At 42.0% G+C, this 27,386-nt stretch overlaps 1 long non-coding RNA gene across 1 annotated transcript; it reads left to right on the plus strand.

Annotated features, from left to right (window-relative positions):
• Nucleotides 1–4,169: 4,169 nt before the first annotated feature.
• Nucleotides 4,170–17,267, plus strand: LOC143155858 (uncharacterized). The gene is made up of 3 exons (XR_012994480.1): nt 4,170–4,249; nt 11,393–11,498; nt 17,149–17,267. It is a non-coding gene; the product is annotated as an uncharacterized LOC143155858 (long non-coding RNA).
• Nucleotides 17,268–27,386: the final 10,119 nt, after the last annotated feature.

Consider the following 27,386-nt stretch of genomic DNA (forward strand, 5'->3'; position numbering starts at 1 on the left):
TGCACCTGTAGTACTCAAGAGGAGATAAGTTTCAAGGGTGGCTCTGTGGAAGGCAAGGAGATTTGTCCCTAATATGGATCAGGGCTTCATTATCTGTCTGTTTTCATTTTCATTGTAGGGTAATCTGAGGGTGGGGAGGTCTGTGTAAAGCGATAACGTTCACTCGAAGGCTTAGTCCGTTTCCTCACTTCTGATCTGATTCTGCTCTTTGGCAGCAGAGGATGCTGTGAAGCTGCTGAAGCTCTGCAAGTAAGAAGGGAAGGAGACCTCTGAGCTGGGCTCTCTCCTGCCGTCAGTTGGAGGACAGGATCCCTGATGAGCCAGGAGACCTGAGCCCCTGGTGATAGGAGCGAGGGAAGGAGTGTGTCATTATTTGCAGGAGAGATCTGTGGCTGAGGGAGAAGGGCATGTCCTGGTTTCAGCTGGGATAGAGTTAATTTTCTTCCTAGTAGCTGGTACGGTGCTGTGTTTTGGATTTAGTATCAGAATAATGTTGATAACACACTGATGTTTTAGTTGTTGCTAAGCAGTGCTTACACTAGTCAAGGACTCTTCAGCTTCCCATGCTCTACTGACTGAGAAGGCTGGCGGTGCACAAGAAGCTGGGAGGGGGCACAGCCAGGACAACTGACCCAAACTGGCCAAAGGGACATTCCATATCATGTGACGTCATGCTCAGTACATAAACTGGGGAAAGCTGGCCGGGGGGGCTGCTGCTCGGGGACTGGTTGGGCATCGGTTGGCAGGTGGTGAGCAATTGTACTGTGCATCACTTGCTTTGTATATTCTTATTACTATTATTATTAGGATTTTATTCTATTTCAATTATTAAACTGTTTTTATCTCAACCCACGAGTTTTCTCACTTTTACTCTTCCGATTCTCTCCCCCATCCCACCGGGTGGGGGGGAGTGAGCGAGCGGCTGTGTGGTGCTTAGTTGCCGACTGAGGTTAAACCACGACAGTCTTTTTTGGCGCCCAACGTGGGGCTCGAAGGGTTTGAGATAATAACAGATTAACCAGAGCGCGTTAGGGAATTTATATCTGTTACCAGTTGCGGGTCACAGTGTTGGTTCATCTGTTCTCGATATTGGTTTGTCTAATCTGCGTCATGCTCTTTTTTTTGCTGTACATGTTAGAGATCAGTGTTGGTTTTTGCAGTTTGCTGTGGTCTGCAGTGATTAGTGATATTTTGCCTGGGAGGTTTGTTATTAGAACACTGGCCTTGAGCTTAATCTGGTATTTGAGCTTTGTACTGAAGCCGTTACTGTACTTCGGGTACCACTTTGTGGAGACAATTAGCAATTATAGTTCTTCCTCTGAGAGATTTTTTTGTGGAGGAAATACAGAACGGCAGCGTCACTACCTTCTTCTATGATGTTTCCTCCTTCATTACAGTAACTTTTCAGTATTTTGAACATCCTTGGGTAGTTAAGATACTTCTATTGGTATCTCTTGGTAATATTGTTTTGGTTTTGTCTAAGGTTAATAAGCAATTTAAGAATATCATCCAGAGATCTGCCCCAAGGCTGGATAGTTATGAGTGGTAGGGTGTGTGGGATAGGATGGGCAAGTACCTAGGACAGTGGGCACCCCCAGTGTTTTGGACTGATGTTTTAGTTGTTGCTAAGTAGTGCTTACACTAGTCAAGGACTCTTCAGCTTCCCATGCTCTACCGACTGAGAAAGCTGGAGGTGCACAAGAAGCTGGGAGGGGGCACAGCCAGGACAGCTGACCCAGACTGGCCAAAGGGACATTCCATACCGTGTGACGTCATGCTCAGTACATAAACTGGGGGAAAGCTGGCCAGGGGGGGCCGCTGCTCGGGGACTGGCTGGGCATCGGTCGGCAGGTGGTGAGCAATTGCATTGTGCATCACTTGCTTTGTATATTATTATTATTAGAATTTTATTCTATTTCAATTATTAAACTGTTTCTATCTCAACCCACGAGTTTTCTCACTTTTACCCTTCCGATTCTCTCCCCCATCCCAGCGGGGGCGGGGGGAGTGAGTGAGTGGCTGTGTGATGTTCAGTTGCCAACTGGGATTAATCACAACAGGGCACTACCATCTTAGGGGCTGTGGTAAGTCTGCTTAATTTGGCTGCACTAAGCAGCTCTTTCCACAGTTCTTTATCCAGGGCTGGCTGTGATAGCTCAGTTTCTTCTTGAATTGTATTCACTGGATTTACCTAAACATTTTCATGATAACCAGTGTGCATTGTGCACTTCCATGCTACTTACTGTAGTAAAGCTCTACGCTTTGAGTGGGTTTCTTAGACACTACTATAATGGAAAAAATAAATAAATGCTGAGGCCAAAAGACATGTAAAATGCATTCATGTTGATGAGCATTTAATGATTTTTCTGTATTAGGTTGAGTGCAAACTTTGATTGATAACATCTGGTAATTCAGCTGGACGGGACCTCTGGAGGCCTCTAGTCCAACCCCAGGGGTTCACCGTTCCCAGGCTGGATGAGGTTGCACAGGGCCTTCCTTGTCCGGCTGCATTTGAAAAACCTCCTCCCCCATCGTGCCTGGGCTCCAGCCCCAGCACTCCACCACCCTCACTGGGAAGAATTTTTTCTCGTATCTAGTGAGAATTCCCTTTGCCATATACTTTCTCTTTGCAGCAGTGAGGAAGGTGCAATTAGCAGACAGGGCATCAAAAACAACACCTTGCACAGGAGAGGTTTTTTGCAGCCCTGTTTATATGTGTACAACCAAATTGTGCTGGCCAGTAAAACCAGCATTGTAGAGAGTAGCTCAAGCTTCCTTTTCAGTATTTGAACTAGTGTGCTTCACCACATTATTGCAGCTTCCCTCTCTCTACAGTACTGAGACTAGGAGCACGTACTGATGTGTGTGAGATGCTCAACAGTGATAAGAGGCAAGAAAATGACAGCTTACATTTTGATCTGCATTTTCAGTGCATAGTGTTGGTATGAAGGGTGGGGGCTTTCAGCTTGTGTGTGTGTGCTGCTGAGTTTCTGTGCTCTTCTGTTTCTTTGGAAAAAAGGAAGAGGAAAAAGGCACTCAGAGCTTAGATCAAAGCCAGAAGGAAAACCTGGAATTGGCTCTTGCATTTGCTTGAACAAGAATTGAATCTGAGGAAATGTACCTTACCCTTTTTTAGCCAGCTAGGTGAAATTCCAAGGTCTTGACTTCCCTTTGAAATCTCCACGTCAATTTTTAAAGTCTGACTGCAAACTTACATGGTGAAATGACTTTGAATATTGTATCACTTAGTGGGTCATCCATTTTCATACCTGCACGTGTCGTAGTAGTGTGGGTCTTGTGGTGAGTTTTGTTTTCAATGAGAGTGAAGCCATTTAGATTTGCTTTGTAGCCAAAACCTCTACTGATGCAAATGGGTGTGATTCTAGAGAAGGTTGTAGGGCTACAGTGATTTCAAGAAGATTTGAAGAACTGGACTCTTATCTACAGTTTTATGTAAGGTGACCTCAAATGAAGAAAAGAATATTGCAATTTTTCTTTCCTTTTTTTTCCTGTTGTTTGACCTGTACTTTGAAAAGAACTCTGAAGCTTCTCTGCTGCATGTATTTAGGTGCTGTCTACCTTGTTTTTCTTTTTTGTGAGAATTTATTCACAAAGAGGGTATTAACAAAAGAACAAGAGACACTGCATGTTGTAAGGTAGTGAAGCATGATCATGTCTGATTCAGACCGATGCAGTCACAATGCTTTCACTGAGGCTGTTTGCTACTTTTGTTTTGAGCACTGAATTAATGCAGTTGGTTATCAGAAAATTGGAAGAAAAAGATACCTTGAGAACAGAAAAATTCCCCATCAAGTTGGCATTTCTATTACTTTTAAAGTTAAAAGAGCCAATCTCATCCAGTTTACTCCATCACACAAAGCCTTGATTATGACTTCAAAGTGATGCTGAGGGCTTGCAAAGTTGGACAAGTACTCTTGTTTAAAGGTTTTGCATGACAGTGTAAGTTGAATTAAGTTAGTATTTCAATATGCGTCAGAGAGAAATAAAAGCTTTGGGGACTGAGCTGAAACAGTAGGTGATGTGAAGGTTGTAAGAGAAAGATGAAAACCTTTCCATCTATATCTGTCATCTCAGTAATTTGTCTGGATGGCAGGTTCATAGGAATCCCCCTTTTTTCTTTTCTTTTTTTAATGCAGGATTGATTCTCCTGGGTATATGAAGGAGGGAAAAGGTAACTAGAGAACAAGAAGCTGCTGTGCTGAAATTGCTTCAGGCTACCTCCTGGAAGGTAAGAGAAGTTATGAAATGCCTTAGGAAAGCCTTTCTTCCTCTAACGCTTAATCACCTTTACCAAGTTAATCAAAAGAGAAAAAGTGAAATGTAGCATTGCCCAAAAAGAGTGAGTCCCCTGGAGAGGCTTGCACTAACAATCAGGCCCTAAAATGTGCTGCATGCAACCTCTGGAAATGTACTAGTACTCCAGGTCAGGTACTACAATCTTCCCTCCGATGAGAGGTCTGTCCATTGTTTCCCTGCTTCCTCTGCGCCCTTCCTTCAGCTCTGCCTTCAGATTTGCTATTGTGTAACACCATCTTCATAAAACATCACGAATTTTCCAAAACCATAGCTATTGCATATGTGGCTTCATCAAGGCTAAAAAGCCAAAACACAACCTCTCTCCCAGGCTTCCAAGGAAAGGGAAAGAACGAGCAGAAGTGATCTGTTGAAGTGGATTCCCTATTTCTTTTCTTGTACTGAGATCCAGGTCAAACATGCTACTCCCCTGCCCTAGTGTCATAATAATTTTTTTTTCTTGCAGCCACCGTGGCTGTTTATACAGACTAAATGTAATGTTTGCTGTTATGAAAGTCCATCCAGAAGCCAAAATACATACCCTTCCATCTTCCCTGGAATAATCGTTGTTTATGGTTAAGTTAAAGGACCAGCTGAGTTAGCTCACAAGTCTTAAGAGACGTGTCTGCAGCTATTTCTGAGTAACAGACATACACTGTGATAGCGTGGTTGAAACTGCTCTACTCTCTGGGCAGCTCTACAGAGCTCCAGAGATTTATAGTCTTTGAAATGCTCCTGGATAACTACAGAACTGAACTTTGAACTTGCATGTCTAAAATCACGAGCTTATGCTCCCTTAAGTTCAGTAATGCCCATCAAGAAGCCTTGATTCTAAGGTTGTCAGAAGGCACTACACATTTTACCATGGTGTAAAATAAGATCTTTCCCACTCTTGCAAGAGGGGGATGCTAAAATTTTTCTTTGTGGCTGTGGTAACTGCAGCAACTTGGGTTAAAAAAGCTGCAGTGCTGTCTTAGTATCTTGTGTGTCCATAACCTTTCCTGGTGTAAGGCATGGTGGCAGGATGAAAGCTATGTCATTAGGTTCTAGTTCATCTTTAATGCCATCAGGCCTCCCAAAGGTGTCTCTTCACCAGGGCAGAGAATCCTAGCCCACTAGCTCCATGTATGGTGACCATGTGCAAAATATGTCAGGAACACATTGCTTACCCGTGAAATGCACGTGTTTCTTGAGTGAAACACTGCAGATCTTCATCAACAGGTCAGTGGATTTCTAAATGAACCCACTGTCTTGAGCAATTTTTTCTTCTCTCGAAACTCTGAGAAACAAAGAACAATGTTTTGTCACTGCCTGTTTTTGTGTGCGGTTTGAAAAAGAGCACCTTAAAAGACCAGTCAATGAATGTCTTGGCAGCACTCTGACTTTAGTCTTGCCTAAGAGGAATCACCATCTGTTGAATCACAACTTTCACTTCCTTTGTTGCCTAAGTTTCTTAATCTTTCATCTCACATTGGTCTAGCTCTGTGGACAGGGAAATGTCACCAAAGCAGAAATAATCACGCTGGAGATGAGGCTGGGGACCGCAGAGGCAAGTCTATGAGCAGGGACTCTGGGGACTGGGCTGGACTGGAGAAGGGGAGGAGCCCCTGTGCAGATGAATGTAGGTGGTGTACTTTGAGGGAGAGCGGACAGCAAGGGCAGAGAACAGAAGCTTCGTGGGGGGGTGGGGTGACAGTTAGTTTGGAAACCACTAATGTTTTTTAAAATTTAGTTTTTCCAAGTGGGCTGAACTATTCCAGGGGAGCCCTGCTGGGTACGGTGTGGCTTTCAAGGACTAAAATGGATTTGAGGAGCAGGCCAGTGTATTGAAAGCCACAGAATGAATTTCTTACTGATACTAGTGTCTGCCAAGAACTTACTCTGTACGGCTTCTTACCAGAGGTCTCAAAAATGCTGATAAGGTGTAGGACGTTGTAGGGCAGCTGCACCACCTCAGCATCAGACTTCCTTTTTTGTCTATTTATGTAACTTGGCCTTCTTGCCAGAGCATGCCTTGTCATAAGTTCTGGGGGATTTCATTGTCTTTTCAGCTTTTAAATGAAACAGTGTGTCCCAAACAATACTGGATGTCACACTGCATTATCTTCCCCTTCTGGGTACTTCTTCAGTTTCATTCTTTTTCAGTGTAATAAAACCCAGAGCCCTGTCCCAGTGCCTTCCTTCCCCCATTCTTCAGAACTGCCTTGAAAGTCCCTGGCTAGACTATCATGTGCTCATCACTGGTTTTCCCCAAGGACCCTGTTTCTTGTGGAAACACAAGTCCTTAGGGTTGTTGTCCTGAGTCTACTTTTGACAAGACAGCTGTTTTCTACTCTTGTGGAAAACTCCTGCAAATTTTTCTCTCTCACAAGTTTCAAACTTTTCCTCTCTTCCAGACTTCCTCGTCCTCCATTAGTGTGAGATACTGACCAGTCACAGCAGCACTGTGCCTGCTTCCTGGAGAAACAGAATTTCTCCCTCTAAATTTCTTAATAAGAGGCCTTGGAGAAGTTTTTTTGTTTTCACCTATCAAAGGAAGATGTAGGAGGATGGCTTTTATTTTTAAAACAAGGGGCCATGTGAAAACCATGGGACATAGGGCCCTACCTGCCTTTATTGAGTCTTAAGATAGGCTGTCTCTTAAGTTATAAAGTTGAGTTGCACAGTATCAAAATGCATTTAAAAACTGGGCTTTAACCCATCATTAGTGTTTTTACAGTCTCTATCTTAAACAGATAAGGGGCTACATCTGTTAACTGGGGAAAGTGGAGGATACCGGCATGATGCACTAGCTGAATAGTTGTTCCATTGCCTCACCCTGGTATCAGTGTGACCCTCCTCTATCATTGTGATCCATTTCTTTCTCATTCTATATTTAGCTATAAGAAGTAAAGGAAGGAATATTAGACATACAATATTAACCTATCCTAGAACTATGCATCAAGTCCAGTAAACTTGTAGAGCATTATTTGAACCATCCAGTGTAACAGTAAAGTGAGTTATTTTTAATACTGCTCTAGCATTTCTCTAGATAATTGAAAAACATACATCACTTTTAATACTCTCTATTAGTCTGTGGAATTGTGGAAGATACTGCTCTAAAAACTTACTGACTCATTCCTGTTACATTTTCAGGGCAGTTTTGTCACAGGATTACAGCAATATTATATACTGGATGACTCTAGGGGCTTCATGAAAGCATGAGCATTTTAGAGAACATACACCTTTTTTGAAGAATAATCTTACAATATAGGAAATAGGCAAAGTTCTTAAGTTCTTATAATTTTTAAACTGACTGATTTCTTGCTAATTTGAAGTCAATGTTTTGGGTGTGCTATCTCTAGCTCAGTTATTTCAATTGCACTTTTGTAAAAGACAAATTACTTAAACTGTTCAACAGTTTTGTATGTTTTAATATGTTTTAAGTTTTGCTGTTGTTGTGGTTTAACCCCGCAGGCAGCTAACCACCACACAGCCATTCGCTCACTCCCCCTCCCCCCAGCAGTGGGATGGGGGAGAGAATTGGAAAAAAAAAAGAAGTAAAATTTGTGGGTTGAGATAAAGACAGTATAATAGGACAGAAAAGGCAGAGAAAATAATAATAAAAGAATATACAAAACAAGTGATGCACAATGCAATTGCTCACCACCTGCGGACCGATGCCCGACCAGTTCCTGAGCAGCGGTCGCTGCCCCCTGGCCAACTCCCCCCAGGTTATACACTGAGCATGACACCATATGGTCTGGAATATCCCTTGGCCAGTTTGGGTCAGCTGTCCTGGCTGTGCCCCCTCCCGGCTTCTCGCTGGCAGGGCATGAGAAGCTGAAAAGTCCTTGACTAGTGTAAGCATTACTTAGCAACAACTAAAACACCAGTGTGTTATCACATTCTCATGCTAAATCCAAAACCCAGCACTGTACCAGCTACTAGGAAGAAAATTAACTCTATCCCAGCCGAAACCAGGACAGCTGTACACCTTCTTGTATAATTTTTTGACAAGTTCTCCATAAACTCAGATAGCAAGTTACAGCTTGCATTCAAACATTTTGGTATATTTGACTTTTTTCAGTGCTGAGGTCTTTGGATCTTGAAAAATGTCTAAGCTAGCATGTTTTCCAGCCCTTCCTGGAAGTACTGGGAGGTGAACTCTTAACAGCTGTCATTCATTAGCTTGAGCAGTTTCTTTGTTTGAAGTACAAAACCCTGGGCTTATTCTGCAAGAGAGACCTACTAGGTCTCTGAGGACTTTGGTTATTATTTAGTAAGTTCAGAAACTGTTGACATTCAATGTATTTTTTTTTCTGAAAGTTTTCCCTGTAATTTGTGGGTATGGTGACAGCAAAAGATAAAACTTATGGTCTTTGTTTTGTCTCTGTATCTCCTTCTGTACTTCTAAATCCAGCCCCTGCCCCACCAGAGAGTGGTGGGACAGATAGTGGTGACAGTGGTTCTACTGCTGATGACCTGGTATTCAACATATGGTCCGCAGGTGGTTAGGGAGGGGGTTATTCTATCACAAGAAGTTCAAGAAGTCAGAGTGCCTATTGAAATTACCAGGCAGCAGGCCTAAATCAAGCAAAGGCAAGTTCTTTTACATAGCACAGTAGAAATAAACTGAGACTGATGGGCGCAGGGTGTTACGGAGACCAGGAGTATAAATGGGCTCAAAAAAGGAACTGAGAAAATCATAGAAAGGCTTTTAAATGCACAGATGCAAAACCATCCTCTGACTCTGGCTGTCCCTGAACAGCCAATTACCAGATCTCACTAGGGTATATTAGAGGAAGAGTCAATCTTGCCCTGTTTTTTGTACTCTTTCCCAAAGTACCCATTATTGGTCACTGTCAGAGGAAGGAGCCTGGCTTTTTATAGATTTGGTCTGATTCACTGTGGCTGTCCTTATGTTACTGACCTCCTACATCAATGAAACAGGAGCAGGATTCATGGCCAAGTACACATTTTCTAGTGTGCAGAAAAAAAAGTAAAGGTCATGTCCTCAGCCACACCACAACCTGTTCTCACTTTGTTAATATGCAAGGTTAATGAGCATAAACACATCTGCTTGACCTAAACATATTCCCTAGACTAAGAGCAGGAGTGCATTAGATCCTGGGATGGTTTGAGAAGAAAAAGTAAAACAACATCAAGTTACTCTTAATTCTGCTGTGGTCTTACTTTGTTAGCTCACAAATATTCAGGAACAGCAAGAAAAATGCAGGCTTCCAGTGTAGTCCAATGCCAAGAATGTAATCCACAGTTTGTCCTTAATCCCGTGAGGATCATCTCAAATGTTTCCAGTGCTTTTGGCAGTAATATTAAATTACAAAATCTAGGATACTTGCCAGAAACAGAAAAAAGAAGGTTTGCAGTAAAAGCAGTGCCCCTGCTCTATACTTCTGCAGGAGCAAAATGGCATGTCAATATGGACGATTACTTTGAAAAAACAAATTAAAAGGGCAACTTCTCATAAGTGTCTTACAGCAGTACATTCCAGTTAGTTCCCAGTACTAAAATATGCACTGTGTGCTGCCTGATAATTCAAGGAAGTAAGTGAAGGCGACTATCTTGCCAGTATATTGAGTTTTTCTTTTATGGAGCTAAAAGTACTTATCTGTCTCATTTCCAACTCAGGCTGGGACCTGAGCTCCAGAGCCTGATTTCTGTTTTGTCTGTGTGTCAGAATGAACTTGCAGAACACAGTGGGGTTGCTTCAGATTTACTCTGATACAACCAAGGTCAGAGTTCAAAGATTGCCGTTTTTGTTGAATTTATCATAAGAAGGTACTTACACCTTTGTAAAATAAATCCTTGACTATACAAAGAGTTCCAAGGGGAGGGAGTTGGAGAACTGTAAGGCCTTGTATGTATGTCAAGCCTCCTTTGAGAATTACATGCAACTCAATACTTGCTTTATTTGTCAAGGTGAAAGTCCCGTTTGTCTTTAGAAAGTGAATCTTTAGCCATTTCTGACGAAATTGTTATACTAGGGTACTTTCATGGGTATAAGCTCCCCAGTAAAGAAAAGGGCAAATTATAAGCTGTTTGTGTATTTATTGGTTGATATTGGAAAATTTTCATCTTATATCAGACATGTTGACTTTGACACATTTTCCTTCTTTCGCTCTTTTCCTGGTCTCTGTCCCACATGACTGCTTTTCCAGGGTCTGTAGAGGACTGTCTGACATTCTTATCCCTTCTAGGCAATACTCTGGTTGCTTCTGGAAGAGATAGAAACACCAATGATTTATTTAGTAATACATTTGAATTTTGTCACTCTATTTGTGTTCTCTTCCTCATGCTTTATTGAAGAGCTGTCCTTAAGATCAGCTAGAGATTTAATTTAGAAATTCCAGCTGTACCTTACCCAAAATACACATGCTACAGAATACCAAGGGTACATAGATGTCCCTTTATTGGCTATTGTTTTAACATAAGAGGAGTCTGAGCTTCAGTCTCTGGATTTTTTCAGTGCCTACCCCATTTGTTTCCACTGATGTTACGATGATGCAAACAAAAAATAATGTAGTTACATAGAGCTGGTAGAGTATTTTATTGCCACGCTGTTTAGCACCAATGCCAAAAAGTCTTCATGGCTGCTGCTGTACTTTGCTGGTGCCTCCCACTGAATAAGTGTCCTAACTCAGGCACAAACGTCACAGAATCAGTCTCTTATTTTCTGTCAAGAATGGGGTGGCTGAAAAACGCTTTTCTCCTTCGTATCAGAGAGTTGTGCTTTTCTGCGGTGGCAGGAAAGGGTGGAGAGGAGGAAGCCTTGACCTCAGAACTGCTTTCATGTTTATCTTTCTTGCCTTTTCTTGGTCTGGGGGATATTTATGTTTGCCAGCTGGGACTCTCCTGTGGCTGCATGTCTTACCTTGCAAAGCCAATTGACTTTTTAGGGTGCTTACAAGACCCATATATGCTGTTGCATTTGCACCAGATATGTTAGAAACCACATCCTGTATCACATACGCAATTGCAGACACACAGAAAATAGGATGCATTTTCCACTTGTTACTCAAGTTTTGATAAATCTAAACATGAGACAGCATCTAACTTACCTTGATTCTTTTTGCAGCTCTGTTCAGATGAAAGGGTTTGAAAGAACACCGAAACTAGAGGGAAGGTGACAGACAGATCAAATACATGGAGGAGCAATGCACACTCTGCCTCTTGTGAAAAAGGTAGATATGGGTTCTGGAAAGCTTTGGAGGCACAAGGCTTGTTAAACCCACCGCACATTTTTCGGAGGAAGCCAGACATGTATTCAGAGAAATGTCGCTGGCAATATTGAAGTTGCTTAAAAAGGTAACAGCACTGCTTTCTAAATGTAAGCTCCTCTTCCTTTTAGTTATAAATCACTAGTTACTTTCATCAAAGGAAACCGTAAGATACATTTTTATTGTTAATTGTATACCTAATGACATCTTTTTTTTCTGTTAAAGATCAACTTGACCTTTTGTTAAAACAATACCACACGGTAACTAGTTAGAGTGTTAAGGAGAAGTGGCAAAGCAGTAGCGTTGGCAGAGAGAAGAAAATTGAGGCTTCCCACTTGTTAGTGTCAAAAATGTATGTGACTGAGTGACAGCCTAGTCAGTTAAGTCTATACAGCAGTTACTTTGCTTTGTGACCTCCATTTTCAAAACCTTGGATGCTTAACTTAAAGTATACGAAAGCAATTTATGTACATTTGCTGAAAAAGCATACCTTTCAAAGACTCTCTGGCAAGGCATTTAGAACCTCACGTAAACTCCAATTCTTCAATTGCCATGTTTGCTGAGCACCTGTGAAGGAGTATCAACTGCAGAGAACAGCCATTTCACATGCCCGTACTGCAAACAGTGTTATGTTGGCATTGTAATGTGAGTGATTAAAATGCATAAATAGTTGAATACATGGGATAACTGAGGCTAAAGTAGACCCGCTAAACGTACTGAATAATTAGCTTCACTGAAATCAGAAGCAAAATACCCAGCATTTAAACAAGAAATGCTGGCCTCTTTTCTGTGTACTATATACAACATGAAACATGAAACAAAATTAAGCCTTGGAACACAGTCTCAGATAGTCTTGGAGTCCTAAATGAAAGAAAAAGAAAAAGGACACGATTTCAGTAACTGAATTCAAAGCCTCCAGTAGGTTCCAGACTCAGCATGGGAGAATCCACAGAGTGGAGCCCAAACCTCTTTTTGCAAATAAGGGGAGAGCCTTACTGAAGGAAGAGAGGGATAACATAGCTGGTTTGCTTGTGTTAAACTTGTCTTTCAACTGAACGGAAGTTCTAGTTGACTTCAGTGGAGTTTTACCAAAATAGAACTGTATTAGGCACTGAATAGGTTTTCAGGACTTCAGGTTCATTGATGTACTTTATAGCCCCTTGAGAAATTGTGGTAATTGACTATCTTCCCCTTAAGAAGTGACTTGGTAATGATACTCTCTGCTTCTTACGTTATGTTGTGCAGATTTGGTAAAAAGCCTTCCACCCAACTTTTAGCATATTGTTGCATTGCTTAGTGCTGGCATGAAATGAAATAGCAGCAGTTTGGGACTCACGCTGTTTTGCTTTTTCTTTTTTCAGTATCTTTTGTGTTACTCATGTTTACTGTTGTTTTATTATAACAGCCTGGATAGTATATGGGGTGCTTTAGTTGAGAAGAAATTGGTGATTCATATTTTATTAGCGTTCTTGAGGCATGCCAGTTTACTAACTGTAAAACATTGAGCAATGATTAATGAACCCTTTGGAGAACGTAGGTGAGTCCTGGTTCACATTACATTCTGATGAGCAGAAGGACAACTACCAACATTTTCAGAACGTTTGCTAATGCTGCGAGCTTCGATATCTGGGAGATGTGCTATGCGCTGGGCTCCATTAAAACAGCTTAGTTTCCTGTTGGCAGACCATACGCCTTTAAAAAAACATTGCCAACCAGAAATGCTGGCCACGGGGTCTTAGAATTTGTTCACTTCTTCAGCCTCGTCTTGAAGGATGCTGAGGACCTGCAGCCCTGGTTCTTACTGCCGAGAGCTACTTCCCCTTGGGACTTCTGAAAACTAGCATAATGTGTTTCAAGCTGAGTATCCAAAAATGACTGTATGAGTCATTAGGTAGTAAGCACTCTGGGGGCTCAGCCAGTCTTCCTGTTCTGCATTTATGCAGTGTGTAATGTTATAGAGGTCTGGATCTGAGTGTTTTACGAGCTACGCAATACACTAGATATTAATAGTAGTCATAACTAAGGGATATAGTTTGGCTGCTTTGATCTCATCAGAGCCACGTTTCAAATCTTGCAGAGCTGAATGTAGAAATCCAGAGTCTCTAGACCTCACGCTTCATTATTTGAGCAGCAGACCATCCATTGCAGTAGTTATTCTGTTCTATACACAGCAGTTCTCCACGAAGTAAAATAAAAACAATGAGATGGAAAAAAGATGCTTGATGCAGTGCCTGATGTTTCGTTTGCTCAAATGGTATTTACAACTCTGCAGTATGCAACTGGAAGTGAGGCCTCCTACTGCCATGTCCTATGCAAACATGCTGGAAGGTACAATCTTTTCCACACAATTCTCTTAAAGTTATATTGCCTGTTAAGTAAAATTCTTACTTGGGCACTGAGATTATCAGCAAAGCATAAGGAAAGATTAGGAGATGCAATGTTGCCCAAACCATCCATGCGAAGATGACTCAAAGTCACAAGACTTGTTTAAAATACATAACAACTTAGGGTTCTTCTCTATTTGCTGTCTTGCCCAGGGGTTCAGATTTTAGATCTTTAACCAGGCTGATGAAAGACTACTTTTATCAAGGGAGTTGAAGGTCATGTGTAGTCATGTGATTGCATGAGTTAGCCTTCAGAAAGAAATGTCAGATATTACATTATTTAGCAACATGGAGTAGCATTATTGTCCTTTTAAATTGCCTTTCAGCACCAGGGAAAGATGGTATTTCTAGTTTTTTTTTCTATATTCTTCCTAAGAATATGACTAGACCCTCTTGTTGCTGTATTCTCAAGGAATGATAGCGAATCTTCTTTATAGCCATAGGGAGATCACATTTTGCAGCATGTGGGGGTAAAACACTTCTTAGAGCAGCGTGTTTGTGTGCGAATGAATGCTTCCTTAATGGAACGCCCACGTTTCTTTGGGGGGCTACATGTGTGTCAAAGCAGGGCTTGCGAAATACCAGCCATGATTCAGGCATTCTCATGACACTGGAAGAATAAAAGTGAATGTTGCTGAGAACCGTAAAGAACTACAGTATGTAACCATCCACTTTTTAATCTAATCTTGATGGCTTATCCCCTGTGAGCAGCAACATTCATGACATTAAAAATAGGGTCTGAGTGAATTGATTCCAGAACCTCTTTGGTGGCCTCAGTGTAGTCTGAAAGCCACACATTCCTAAATGGCAAAATGCAAAACCTCTGTCAGCCTCTCTTCTCCACTGGGCCTTGCAGAGGGGGCTAGCAGTTACCACATGTGGACCTCACAGCAGGTCTACAACCTGTCATGCCAGTGGCCACATACTCAAAAGCACTGAAGTTCTGAGTTCAAGATTGGGAGTTGGAGGCATGTCAGCCTTACTTATATAGGGAAGGAGTATCATGACTGTATCTACACTTTATTTCCATTCCCCAGTGTGCAGGTTAAACCAAATCAGACAATAGTAGATTAATTAGACTGACATACCTTAACTTATTTCTCCTTACTGAAGTGAAATTTGTGTGCTTACATCATCTATCACTTCTTATCGTTGCCCAAAAGATGTAAGATACATTTATACACCAGAAAGTGGCATGTGATGAACTTATGTTGGCACTCAGGTAAAACCAGTGAAGACAGAGCAATTCCAGGTAGAACTTGGGGTAAGCCTCTTTTGTTCAGCTATGGTCTTGTCTATAAACTTCAGCTACCGCAGCCAGCCCAAGTTACACTGGCCTGATGGCTGTCTTAACCTGAGTTAAGATCCCCCTTGATTTTGGGGTTTGGGTGTGGAGTTTGTTTTTTTTCCTTTTTTTAAGGGTATATTAAAGAGTCTAAGTTGCTTTAATTCCTTATTGACAAAAGGAAATAAATAGTAATTAGAAGTGCAGCTAACAAGATAGAGAAGGCTACAGTTTTATGGATGGGGAGACTTGAAATCAGGGTGACATAACGTTCTTGAGGTCATATCAGAGCCCTTGGCAAAGCAGGGATTAGAATGCAAGATCTCCTGGCCACCTTCCACAGTTTATTTGTGCCTATGTGTTTGTATAAGTCAGGAAAAAACGTGAGACGGAGAGGAGGCTGGTTTATTCTTGAGCCTGTGTGACTATTTCACAACCAGCCTGTGGCTGTGTGTGCAAGTTTTCAGATACGTAGGGCTCAGTTCTCCCTTTTGGTAAGCAGAATTCAGGTCCAAGCCTGAGGACGTGTACGCTCCTAGGCATATCCTAATCTTGGACCATTCACTGATACATAATGCTAGATCTGAGGTGACATAGGGACCTTACTGACTGCTGAGGCTACGTGGTATAATCTGTCCCCTGCAATGAGAAGAGTAAGCAACAGGTAGCTATATTATTTCTAATGCCAGCAGAAAACAGCCTGTATCCCAGGTAAATTTTTCACAAGTGAGAAGTGAGTTGCTTAGGTGTGCAAATTGGACTGATGGTTCTGACCCTAGTAATCATTTGGGTGATGTGTTTATTATTTTTCTAGCCATTCAGGGAGCAAGCATTATTATCAGAGAAATTCTGGAGTATCTTGCTGTTTTCTTCTCTTAATTCAGTCTTATTCTTCTAATACATCTTCAGTTCATTCACATTTTCCTCCTCTTTATCATCTTTTTCTTCCTTTCCTGTACCTCTTCCTATCACTGTCTTTTTCCTCCAGCTCACCTCAGTTCACTCTGTTCTTTCTACTCTCCTATCAGATCAATTTTCTCACTAGTGTACGCTAACCCTAGCATGTCGGTATGTACTGCATATATATGATCATAGCATAATATATGGCAATATGTGAAACAATATGATATGATAGAGAAACTGTGTAGAACCATACATTTATTTTTGTTGCATGTGTGTTTATTACAATACTGTGAGGTCTCAAGTAGAAAACTACTTTAACCGAGACATGTTGAATTCACCTAGTTGTCCTTCTTCTAGCTCTGCCATTGTTCAGTTTTTATTGACCCAGACAGACTGGAAAGCGCCTAGATCCGAAGGAAACATTATTAAATATTTTTACCAGCAGTCTGGCTGACATAGTGCAGCAAGTGCATAAGCCCAATTAATGAAATTGCACAAAAGCAGGCTTTCCCAAGCTGTGTTAGGCTTTAAGTATAACAGTTTCTATGCCTTCTATCTCTGTTCATTCCACCTTGTCATGGTCTTTTCCAGATGATCGCCACATGCACTCTAATTAGAAAAGTCTTCTGAGTCAATGAAGAGAGTTGTTTTATCTGAATTTTCCAGGAAAAATCCTATTTCAGGGTCCCTCTTAAATAACATAGGATTGAAAAACCGCGAGGAAGGTGATCGAGACAGTTGCATCAGTTTGACTCTATCAATTTACTTTCATCAGAGCAGACTTCTTTTGTGGGCTCTTTCCTAAGTCATAAACAGCTGAAGCTGATTCAGTCTATTATCTGTTGTTAATTCAATTTCAGATTATCAATCTACATAGGTAGCTACTTTAGCTAAATCAGTGCAACCAAGTCAGTGTCAAGTGAGTGGGTAGACCCAAATCTTGGCCAGCTGTCCTCTTCCATGGAGCATGAGGATCATTGCTGAGATTCTGAAGGTGAAGAAATTAGCATCTGTCATAAAGAATTCATCCTTTCCCATTCAGGCTACGAGGAAAGTTACATTGATCAAAATGGAAAGAACGCCAGAAAAAACAATGGATTGGAACAATTGTGCAAAGACAGATCTCCTTCTCAGTCATTGGCTTTGGGAACAGCTTGCTGCCTGAAGGTAAGTTTTCCATTTTTTTGCAGGAGTAATGCTGTGTTTGGTACTTCTTATAAGACTCCAAATGTTACAGTTAGAGGAGGTGCGTTTGGGCCATTGATTCAGGAGCTGGGAACCTTCTTGACTTACTCAATGTCTACTGTAGAATGTCTAATGTTATCATGAAACATTTCATAATGGCAAAGTATCTTTGGGAATATTGTGTGGATAAAATGACTTATGGGTACTTACGTTTCGTTGACTAGAAATGTTCTGAGTGGTATTACAGGACACTGCAGGAATAACACCTGTAGCTGGAAGGGACTTTGTGGAAAATTCCCATGACTGCTAACCTTAATGAAGCTTTGTAAGCAACAATGAGAAATAGAACAGCAAAATAATAATAATTAATAAAAAACAACTAAGAAAGGTATAGCTCTAGAGGATTTTCTTATGTGATACTTAACTATATTTCTTGAACTTGCATGTGATAATTATGTTTGAACACTAAAAGCCTTGTTTTCATGCTGTCCTCTATTTGCATGTTAACTCAGAAAAGGGCATTTGACCCCACAGTTTTAAAACAAAGCCTACAAAGCAGAGGAAAGAGATGCTTATGAAATCAATAGGAAATTTTATCTGGTAAGAAAAACAAGAGCATGGTACAGTAATATGCTTCTTTCTTCTTCCAGCAAGAAGTGTTTATAGAGGGGCGCAGCAACCCAAGTTTTCTACTCACTGACTCACAGAAGTGCTAGTCTGTACAAACCTTGCTGGTTGCAAATTTTCAAATACTGTTTCAGTGAAAATCACCTTCCAGGTTAAAGGGAATTAAATGAATTGCCAGTTCTTGAAGCATCAATTAATAAAAGACTGGGAGAACTCCAAACACTTTTTGGCGATGAGGCCTTGTCTTCTTCACTAAGAGGAAGTTGTGGAGGCAGTACTTGCATGCTTGTGCGTATATGGATCTATCTTACTTCAAGGTGACTATGGCTATGTCTACATTAGTGAGTAGCACAACGCAATAGGAATTGATTTGTGGAGCCAAACAGTGCTGAAGACCCAGTGTCTACACTATATGCTTTTTTTAAGGTGGTTAATTTGGACTGGCTCTAGTCAGGTCCGGTGGACTGACTGCCCTTTAGCAGCTGAAGCACTCAAGTTGAGCTTATCAAACACATCCTCCAATTTTGTTTTGTCCGAAAGAAATCCAGCCCATGTGATCTGAGGCCGTTCTGCAACATGAACCCAAGTGCTGAATGTGGGAGCTATTGGGACACCATCTAAAAATCACCCTCCTGATTTTAACAGGAATACTAATGTAGGCAGCCTCCCACAACTGCCAGCTACACTGAGGTAAAAATCATAATGCAATATTGATGCTTTCATTTTATTACAAGGCACATTCATCAAGGTCATCACAGGAGCATTGGGTGAAATTGCTGTTTGTGATTAATGTCAAGGGCCTCGTTGTCATTTATTGTCCCATCTTTCAGCCCAGATGAAATATTCTTTAAAGATGTATTAAAGGCTTTATACTTTGTACCTTTGTATCTTCTTATTTTGTTCCACTTTGTAAAGCCTAGCACTTAGTCCACTTGTAATTTCAAGAGGCTTTTCAGTGGTTTAGATCAGGTGCATATGTTCTACACCATACAACAGAAGTATTTTCAGAATTCTTTAGGATATTTTTCTCTTTTGTATCCTCTTTTATATTTCTCAGTTGACTCTCAGAGATTGTTACATGCATAAAAGTGTCTGCTAGCGTTGTTCCTGACTATGGTGACAAGTTGGGACATTATCAAGGGTTCTCGGAAGTCAAGGAAGATGTTGGATCTATTTATGAAAAACTGTGTACTCATTTCCAACTACATTGATGAGAGTACCAGAAGAAAACAGTTAAGTTCCACGATTTGTTGACTGAAGCTGAAGGAGCAGCTTTTAGCTGTGGTGGTATTTTCGGTTTCATGCGTGTCTGTAAATGAAGTGGAAAACTTGTCCTTTAATAAATTCTGTGCAAGAAATCTTTTACGAACACTAATCATTAGTATGAGCACTGTTTTGGCTGCCCTGGTGCTACAGCAGTGGTACCTCTTGATGGAGGCATAAATACCATCTTCCAGGACAGTATTTAGTTATATATAGCAAAACTGTAGTGCATAAAGTGCTGACAATTGTTGCAGGAACAGGGAGGTCATCTACATGAAGGACTGACCGAAAAAGAAAAATTTCTAAAACTCCTAGCTAATTTTAAAAGCAGTTCAGTTAAACTGTTTTTGAAAATAGCCAGAGCTGGAGCCACAGTTGCTGAAAACGTTATACTGTAGGTCTGTCGCTGACTGTCATTACAACAGGTGTATCCATCACACCAGTAATGCTATCTTTTTTTAGCCTAAGTAGAGACAAAGCATAAGTGTGTTGTGGATTCAGTACCACATAAACAGGAATAGCAAAGTTCAAGTAAAATAGATCTGGTAGTAGTAGAAGAGTTTTGTTGAAAGTTTTTGTTTTTCTTCAAAGATTTTCCAAGACTGGAGCCAAAAGACTTTGAACAAACTGGTGCACCAGGCCAGGAACAGAGAGCAGTGGGTATAGCACCATACAGGGCTGGCTTTTCAAGGGGCTTTTTTAGGAGGGCAGATCCTGAGATCACAGGATTCTCTTTCCAAGTGGCTGAAGAATTGGACAGAAATCAGGGACGTGGGTGGTGAAAGGAGGACTGAGGAGGGAGAGAAGCCTTTTGTACATGTATTATTCTTTTCATAGGGAGGAAAAAAAAAAAGAGGATACTGAAGGATAAGATGCCTGAGGAGAAAAACTAAAGTATGGGAATGGGCATGCTTTAGAGCAGAACAGAAAGGAGGGAGCTTGGTGAGAGGGTATGAAAGAGAACAGGACTAGTGAAAGGGCATCTATGTGGAAAATAGTCACCCAAGATAAGAGGTAGATTGCAGCTCATGTATGAGTAAATACAAACATCACAAATTGGAACAAATTGTTGCCATAGTGAGTATAGCTCTTCATTTGTGGAAATGCTGGCCTAGAATAGCTTTACTAGACTTCTCTGGTTTTATCTTCAACTGCTAAGAAATTTGTGGCATACCAGCTATACTTTAATCAAGAGATCTGATTTAAAACCCAAAAGAGCTGTAATGAAGGGAGGAGAGGGAATAGTGGGTGTATGTGTGTGGTTCCTTAAGTGTGTGTAGTTGACTCTGTCCCATGATTGTGTCTTGTGGTTTTATTACTGAGAGCTAAAGCATGATCCAGTAGATAAGACAGATCAAGAAGAGCTTAAGGCATTTCCAGCTAGCTGTAACTTTTTTAAAGGTGGCCACTTATTGTGTAGAAACCTTCAGAGCTTCTGCTCCACAGGTAGAGGGATAATGTTAATACTCAGGACTATTAACTTGAGTTTCAGATTTAATGTCAGTTTTGCCTCAGTTAGTTCCTTTTAAACTTTGGCCACTCAGTAGTGTTGATCAGTCATCTGCTGTGGATGTTACTGGGAGATCCGAGTTCAAACAGAAATACCTGGGTTGTGAAGCTGTGCTGGCTAGCCAGTGCACCAAGGCCACGTTAGAGAAGCAAACTCTTTTTTTTCTGTTCATTGGAGTTCCTCCTTTCCTGAGGAGGGGTGTGTGGGGGCACCTGATAAGAAGCACACTAAAAGCTGCTAGTGTTATGGAGATGGTGTTCAAAACTTTATGGACTCTCACCATTGGTATTAGAAGCCAGCTGGGTCAAGTGGCACAGACCAGACTGCTCTCGTTTCCTGAATGCGTTTTCATTTGTAGGAATCATTAGTGCAACTTTATGCTCATTGAGTAATTCAACCAATGAAAACTTGACTGGTTTTGTAGCTACTTACAATGCAAAGTAACAAAGAGTACAGGGATCTCGTTAGGTCATGCAGAGAGGAAATGAGAAAGGCAAAAGCCCAGCTAGAACGCAATCTGGCTGCTGTCATTAGAGACAACAAAATATGTTTTTACAAATATATTAATGACAAAAAGAGAGCCAAGGAGAATCTCCATCCTTTATTGGATGCGCGGGGGAACATTGTCACCGAGGATGAGGAAAAGGCTGAGGTACTTAATGCTTTCTTTGCCTCAGTCTTTAAAGGCAGACCAGTTATCCTCAGGGTATTCAGCCCCCTGAGCTGGAAGACAGGGACAGCGAGCAGGATAAACCGCCCATAATCCAAGAGGAAGCAGTCAATGACCTGCTACGCCACCTGGACACTCAAGTCTATGGGGCCAGATGGGATCCACCCAAGAGTGCTGAGGGAGCTGGCGGAGGAGCTCGCCAAGCCACTCTCCATCATTTATCAGCAGTCCTGGTCAACCGGGGAGGTCCCAGACGACTGGAGGCTTGCCAATGTGACGCCCATCTACAAGAAGGGCCGGAAGGAGGATCCGGGGAACTACAGGCCTGTCAGCCTGACCTCGGTGCCAGGGAAGATTATGGAGCGGTTCATCTTGAGGGCGCTCACAAGGCATGTGCGGGACAACCAGGGGATCAGGCCCAGCCAGCACGGGTTCACGAGAGGCAGGTTCTGCTTGACCAACCTGATCTCCTTCTATGACCAGGTGACCCGCCTAGTGGATGAGGGAAAGGCTGTGGATGTGGTCTATCTGGACTTCAGTAAAGCCTTTGACACTGTCTCCCACAGCATTCTCCTAGAGAAGCTGGCGGCTCACGGCTTAGACAGGTGTACTCTGCGCTGGGTCAAAAACTGGCTGGACGGCCGGGCCCAGAGAGTTGTGGTGAATGGAGTTCAATCCAGTTGGCGGCCGGTCACGAGCGGTGTTCCCCAGGGCTCAGTGTTGGGGCCGGTCTTGTTCAATATCTTTATCAATGATCTGGATGAGGGGATTGAGTGCACCCTCAGTGGGTTTGCAGACGACACCAAGTTGGGCGGGAGTGTTGATCTGCTCGAGGGTAGGAAGGCTCTGCAGAGGGACCTGGACAGGCTGGATTGATGGGCCGAGGCCAATTGTATGAGATTCAACAAGGCCAAGTGCCGGGTCCTGCACTTCGGCCACAACAACCCCATGCAGCGCTACAGGCTTGGGGAAGAGTGGCTGGAAAGCTGCCTGGCGGAAAAGGACCTGGGGGTGCTGGTTGACAGCCGGCTGAACATGAGCCGGCAGTGTGCCCAGGCGGCCAAGAAGGCCAATGGCATCCTGGCCTGTATCAGAAACAGTGTGGCCAGCAGGAGTAGGGAAGTGATCGTGCCCCTGTACTCGGCACTGGTGAGGCCGCACCTCAAATACTGTGTTCAGTTTTGGGCCCCTCACTACAAGAAGGATGTCGAGGTGCTGGAGCGTGTCCAGAGAAGGGCAACGAGGCTGGTGAAGGGTCTGGAGAACAAGTCTTATGAGGAGCGGCTGAGGGAACTGGGGTTGTTTAGCCTGCAGAAGTGGAGGCTGAGGGGAGACCTCATCGCTCTCTACAACTACCTGAAAGGAGGTTGTAGCGAGGTGGGTGTCCACCTCTTCTCCCAAGTAACTAGCGATAGGACAAGAGGAAATGGCCTCAAGTTGCGCCAGGGGAGGTTTGGATTGGACATGAGGAAAAATTTCTTTACTGAAAGAGTGGTGAAACATTGGAACAGGCTTCCCAGGGAAGTGGTTGAGTCCCCATCCCTGGAAGTATTTAAAAGACATGTAGATGAGGCGCTTAGGGTCATGGTTTAGTGGGCATGGTGGTGTTGGGTTGACGGTTGGACTCGATGTTCTTAGAGGTCTTTTCCAACCTTAATGATTCTATGATTCTATTCCAGTTATTTCCTTCTCAGGACTTTGAGCATGACAAACACTTGTTAGGTCATCCCAGGAGCACATTTCTACAATTGTTTGGCAGTTCTTGAAAATCCAAGTCATATCCTGTCCTGATTCAAAGTTTTACTGGTCAGCTCCCTCTTGCTACTTGTCACCTCCCCACCCCAACACATACCCATGCCTGCTTGCACACCACAAAATGTTTCTCATGTTATCCCAAGTGACCTATCCCTGCAACTGTTACAGTATTATAAACAGTCAAGGTCCATTTTTGAACAAAACTCTAACTAAATACTGAGCTTGCCTCCCTTGGTTTTTGGGGGTTTTGTTGTTGTTTGTTTGTTTTTTAGTGATTACAGTCATATGAGCCAACTAAAATGAATTTTGAACCGAATTGCTGCAAATCCACCTGTAATTTTTCCTACAAAATTACAGCAGTAATTACAAATGAGCAAATTTACAGTATCAAGATTTGCTTGTAGGCAACTGAAGAATAGGACAAATAGATAAACTTATCAGACATACTTCATTAGTCTACAAATGTGCTATTATTTGTAATAATTAGGTTTGGGTCTTTTGCTTTTTACAGAATAAATTATTGGCAGATTTGATATTGACAATTGACCATATTGTGTTCAGGGATAAAACACAGAGCAGGATAAACCATTAGATGCAGCTGAGCCTCCAGGCATATAAACAAACAGCTGAAAATTTGTATTGTAAGTATGAATAAGTCTTGGGTTGTTTTTTGGGTTTTTTTTAACACTGGTATATCATGGACGTTTTTTTCCCATAGTTGATAAAGCACACCCATCAGCCCAAGTATTAGTAAATGTGAGTCTGACCATCCTGCATAGGTGAAACCTGCAAAGAAACCTGTACCAATTTTGCCAAAAAAAGTAGCTTGTTTAGCAGAAAGTGAGAACTAATAACAATCACAATTGCTTTATTGTCATGGTTTAACCCCAGCCGGCAACTAAGCACCACACAGCCGCCCGCTCACTCCCCACCGCCGGTGGGATGGGGGAGAGAATCGGAAGAGTAAAAGTGAGAAAACTCTCACTTGAGAGTTGAGATAAAGACAGTTTAATAGGTAAAGCAAAAGCTGCGCATGCAAGCAAAGCAAAACAAGGAATTCATTCACTACTTCCCACCGGCAGGCAGGTGTTCAGCCATCTCCAGGAAAGCAGGGCTCCATCACGCGTAACGGTTACTTGGGAAGACAAATGCCATCACTCGGAACGTCCCCCCCCTTCCTTCTTCCCCCAGCTTTCTGTGCTGAGCATGACGTCACATGGTGCGGAATGTCCCTGTGGCCAGTTTGGGTCAGCTGTCTTGGCTGTGCCCCCTCCCGGCTTCTTGTGCACCTCCAGCCTTCTCAGTCGGCAGAGCATGGGAAGCTGAAGAGTCCTTGACTAGTGTAAACACTACCTAGCAACAACTAAAACATCGGTGTGTTATCAACATTGTTCTCACCCTAAATCCAAAACACAGCACTGTACCAGCTACTAGGAAGGAAATTAACTCTATCCCTGCTGAAACCAGGACATTTATCAGCTAGGGGGGAAAGAAAAGTCCATGGACTGGATACCAATCATTGTTTCTCTTTTTTACATTGGCAATTGCATTTTCTATTCCTTTTCAGCAGGCATAACTATCAAATACACTAATCAAATGAGTGCTTACTTACTCCGAAGTGGAGCATCTTTCATCCTTATTTTTTTTTGCTTTGATGAAAAAAAAAGTTGTTTAAAGTTCATAGTATAGAATTTAAACACGTGTGGGAGTAAATTGTTTTAGACCACAAACATCAGGATGGTCAGATCTGCATTCTGTTTGTTTGCCCAGTATTTAAATCAGCTTGGCTGTCTCTTTATTGCCTCTGAGGACTGTGGATACACTTCATCTTAAAGATGCTGGTAGATAAAATAATCTGATTCAGGCTCTCGGTTGAATTCCAGTTTATGGTATTTGAGTTTAAGAAATTATTTCCTAGTCAAAGGTATGGGTGGTTTTTTTTCTCCTGTTGTTTAGAGAAAGCTGGTTTTGCTCAGTTTAATCAGCTCAACAGCCAAACGTTGCATCTTCAACATTTTCAGTAAAACTGATCCCTAAAAAAGTGCTAAAGTAGTAAGGTGAAACCAGCTATAACAGTGGTCATACTAGATATACTCTTGCAAATCTCCACATACGATTTTTTCACTGTAGTTTTAATATTGTTTTTTCCTTTAAATCTCTTCTATTCTCATGGCAAAGGTTAGAGCCGTTTCTGGAAACTCATATTTTTTTAATCTGTCAGGGGCTTTTCCTCTTCAAACTAGCCACTGTAATATCTGCAGACAATTATTAATTACCTCTTGTTCAGACTTGTATTTGCCCATCTGTCTTTCCAAAGACACAATTCTGACACTTCCCAAACCAGAGGCAGGAAGAGAGAACAGTAAATTCACATTGCAGATGACTTTGAAAATGAGCAGTTCTGTTTTCATTCCAAACTGCAATGAAAGATAATTGCTAAGCTCTCCACAGAACAGCAGTCTGAAAAATGTTGGCTTGCTAATTTTAACAAATTAGGACTGAGGAAGATTAAGAAAGTGCAGGCGTCCAATTTCAAAAGCCCCTGGGTTTGCTGTAGAAGCTGGGGCTTGTTTGTTCCCTTTCAGCCCACGTAGTGGGATGGCAGGAAAGGGAGGGGAGCATCTGTGATTCTCTGATTTCTAGACTACTGGGGCAAGGAATCTGAAAATCCTGGACCCTCCTTCCTGAGAGGGCTGCCAGGATCTGTAGGGCTCCTGATATTCCTGACTTTGGGGGAAAAAAAAAAATCTGCTTAGTAGGCTGTCTGCGGGCCAAGACACCAGAAGCACTCCCCGAAGTCTGTCTGCTGACCTTCTGAGGGGCTCAATGAGTAAACCAGCAAGAGTTCAAGCAGGATCCCAAGGGAAAAGCGCCTCTTGTCTTTTGATTTAAAATGTATTCCTTAAAAGTTCACTAACAACTGTAATTGTAGATGAGGAAAAGCAAGCAGTCTGCATAATGATGGCTGAACATCCCAGGGAACGTTGCCAGCAGTGACCGGCTGCAGAGTCACATGCAGTTAATACAAATCTTCTCACAGAATTTCTGCCTCTTGGTGTCTCATGGGGACATCAGATCCGCACTGGCTTAAAACAAAACTGATCCCCTTCCTCGGTTTTACAGCTACAGCTTGCCCTGATCTTCTTATTCCTAAGCTTTGAAATGCTTTCAGAGTCATCTGACAGTTGTCCGCAGGACCCATAGGTCCCAGCAATCAAAGACAGATCTGGTCCATGATGTGTCTGAACTGAACTGCAGTGTTGGCTCAAACTCTCTTTTTTCAGACACTTTGGACATAGGTAGAAGTTATTGTCAAAAAACAGATAGTATTTGTTGAAAAAATAACTAAACCTGTGCGATGTCAAAAAAGCCTTTTCAACAAAATTTTTCGTTCATTTGTTTTTAAGCCACCCTTTTTCTTTCCCTTCATGTAACCTAGTCTTCTTCCTCTGTGTTCACCTGCTGGTCTGAAAGACCTGAAAAATCAAGATATCTGTCACTTATGTGGCACAGTTTGGTGTCTTGGTTGAAGACACAACTGGGCATGTGTTTTGAAGAGGGGAAACAAATCACCTTTTTTGTTCTTAAAAAGCAAAAAGTTTCCACTCGGAGAGCGGCACATTACAGCATTCAGTTGCATTTATTTTGTGGAAGCTTCTTAACACTGAAAGACACTTTGATAGATTTTAAGAAAGCACTCTAAAAATATCAGGTAAGCTCTAGTGACAAGTTAAGATGGTATGAAGGTTTTAGTAATCACCCACTTTGCAGGCATTTTAGATGGAAGAAAACCTGTTCAGAAAGCAGGCTGTGTTACCTACCACACATGCTGAAACACTGTCTCTTCACAGACACAGCAGCAGATTAATCCCTTTTGGAAGAACAGCCTCAGGTTAGAGTAGAGAACTGGAAATGCTGGAAAGAGTAAAGGCAAAGAAGCTCCGTTTGGAAAAGGTAAAGTCGTATCAGTCCTCTTCTTTCTGAAAATACTTCTTTAGTCCTTGATGTGGCTTCTGCAAAGACCACCTTTGCTTCAACAGAGACAATACTGCAACTGTTAGCATCCCATGCTATTTGCCTCTTCTGGAAAGGACACAGGATCCTTCTTTCCAGTAAAGTGGACCTTTTGACTTGCAGTGTCAATGTTTCAGATTCTGCTCTCAAATTTCTCGATCATTGTTTCTCTGTTGTTCTCTATTGTATATCACTGTTTGTGATTGCTTGTCAGCAACAGTGGCACAGTAGCACTGGGGTAATTGTCATGTTTGTT

This window comes from Aptenodytes patagonicus, chromosome 1, assembly GCF_965638725.1.
Source record: "Aptenodytes patagonicus chromosome 1, bAptPat1.pri.cur, whole genome shotgun sequence".
Taxonomy (NCBI): domain Eukaryota; kingdom Metazoa; phylum Chordata; class Aves; order Sphenisciformes; family Spheniscidae; genus Aptenodytes; species Aptenodytes patagonicus.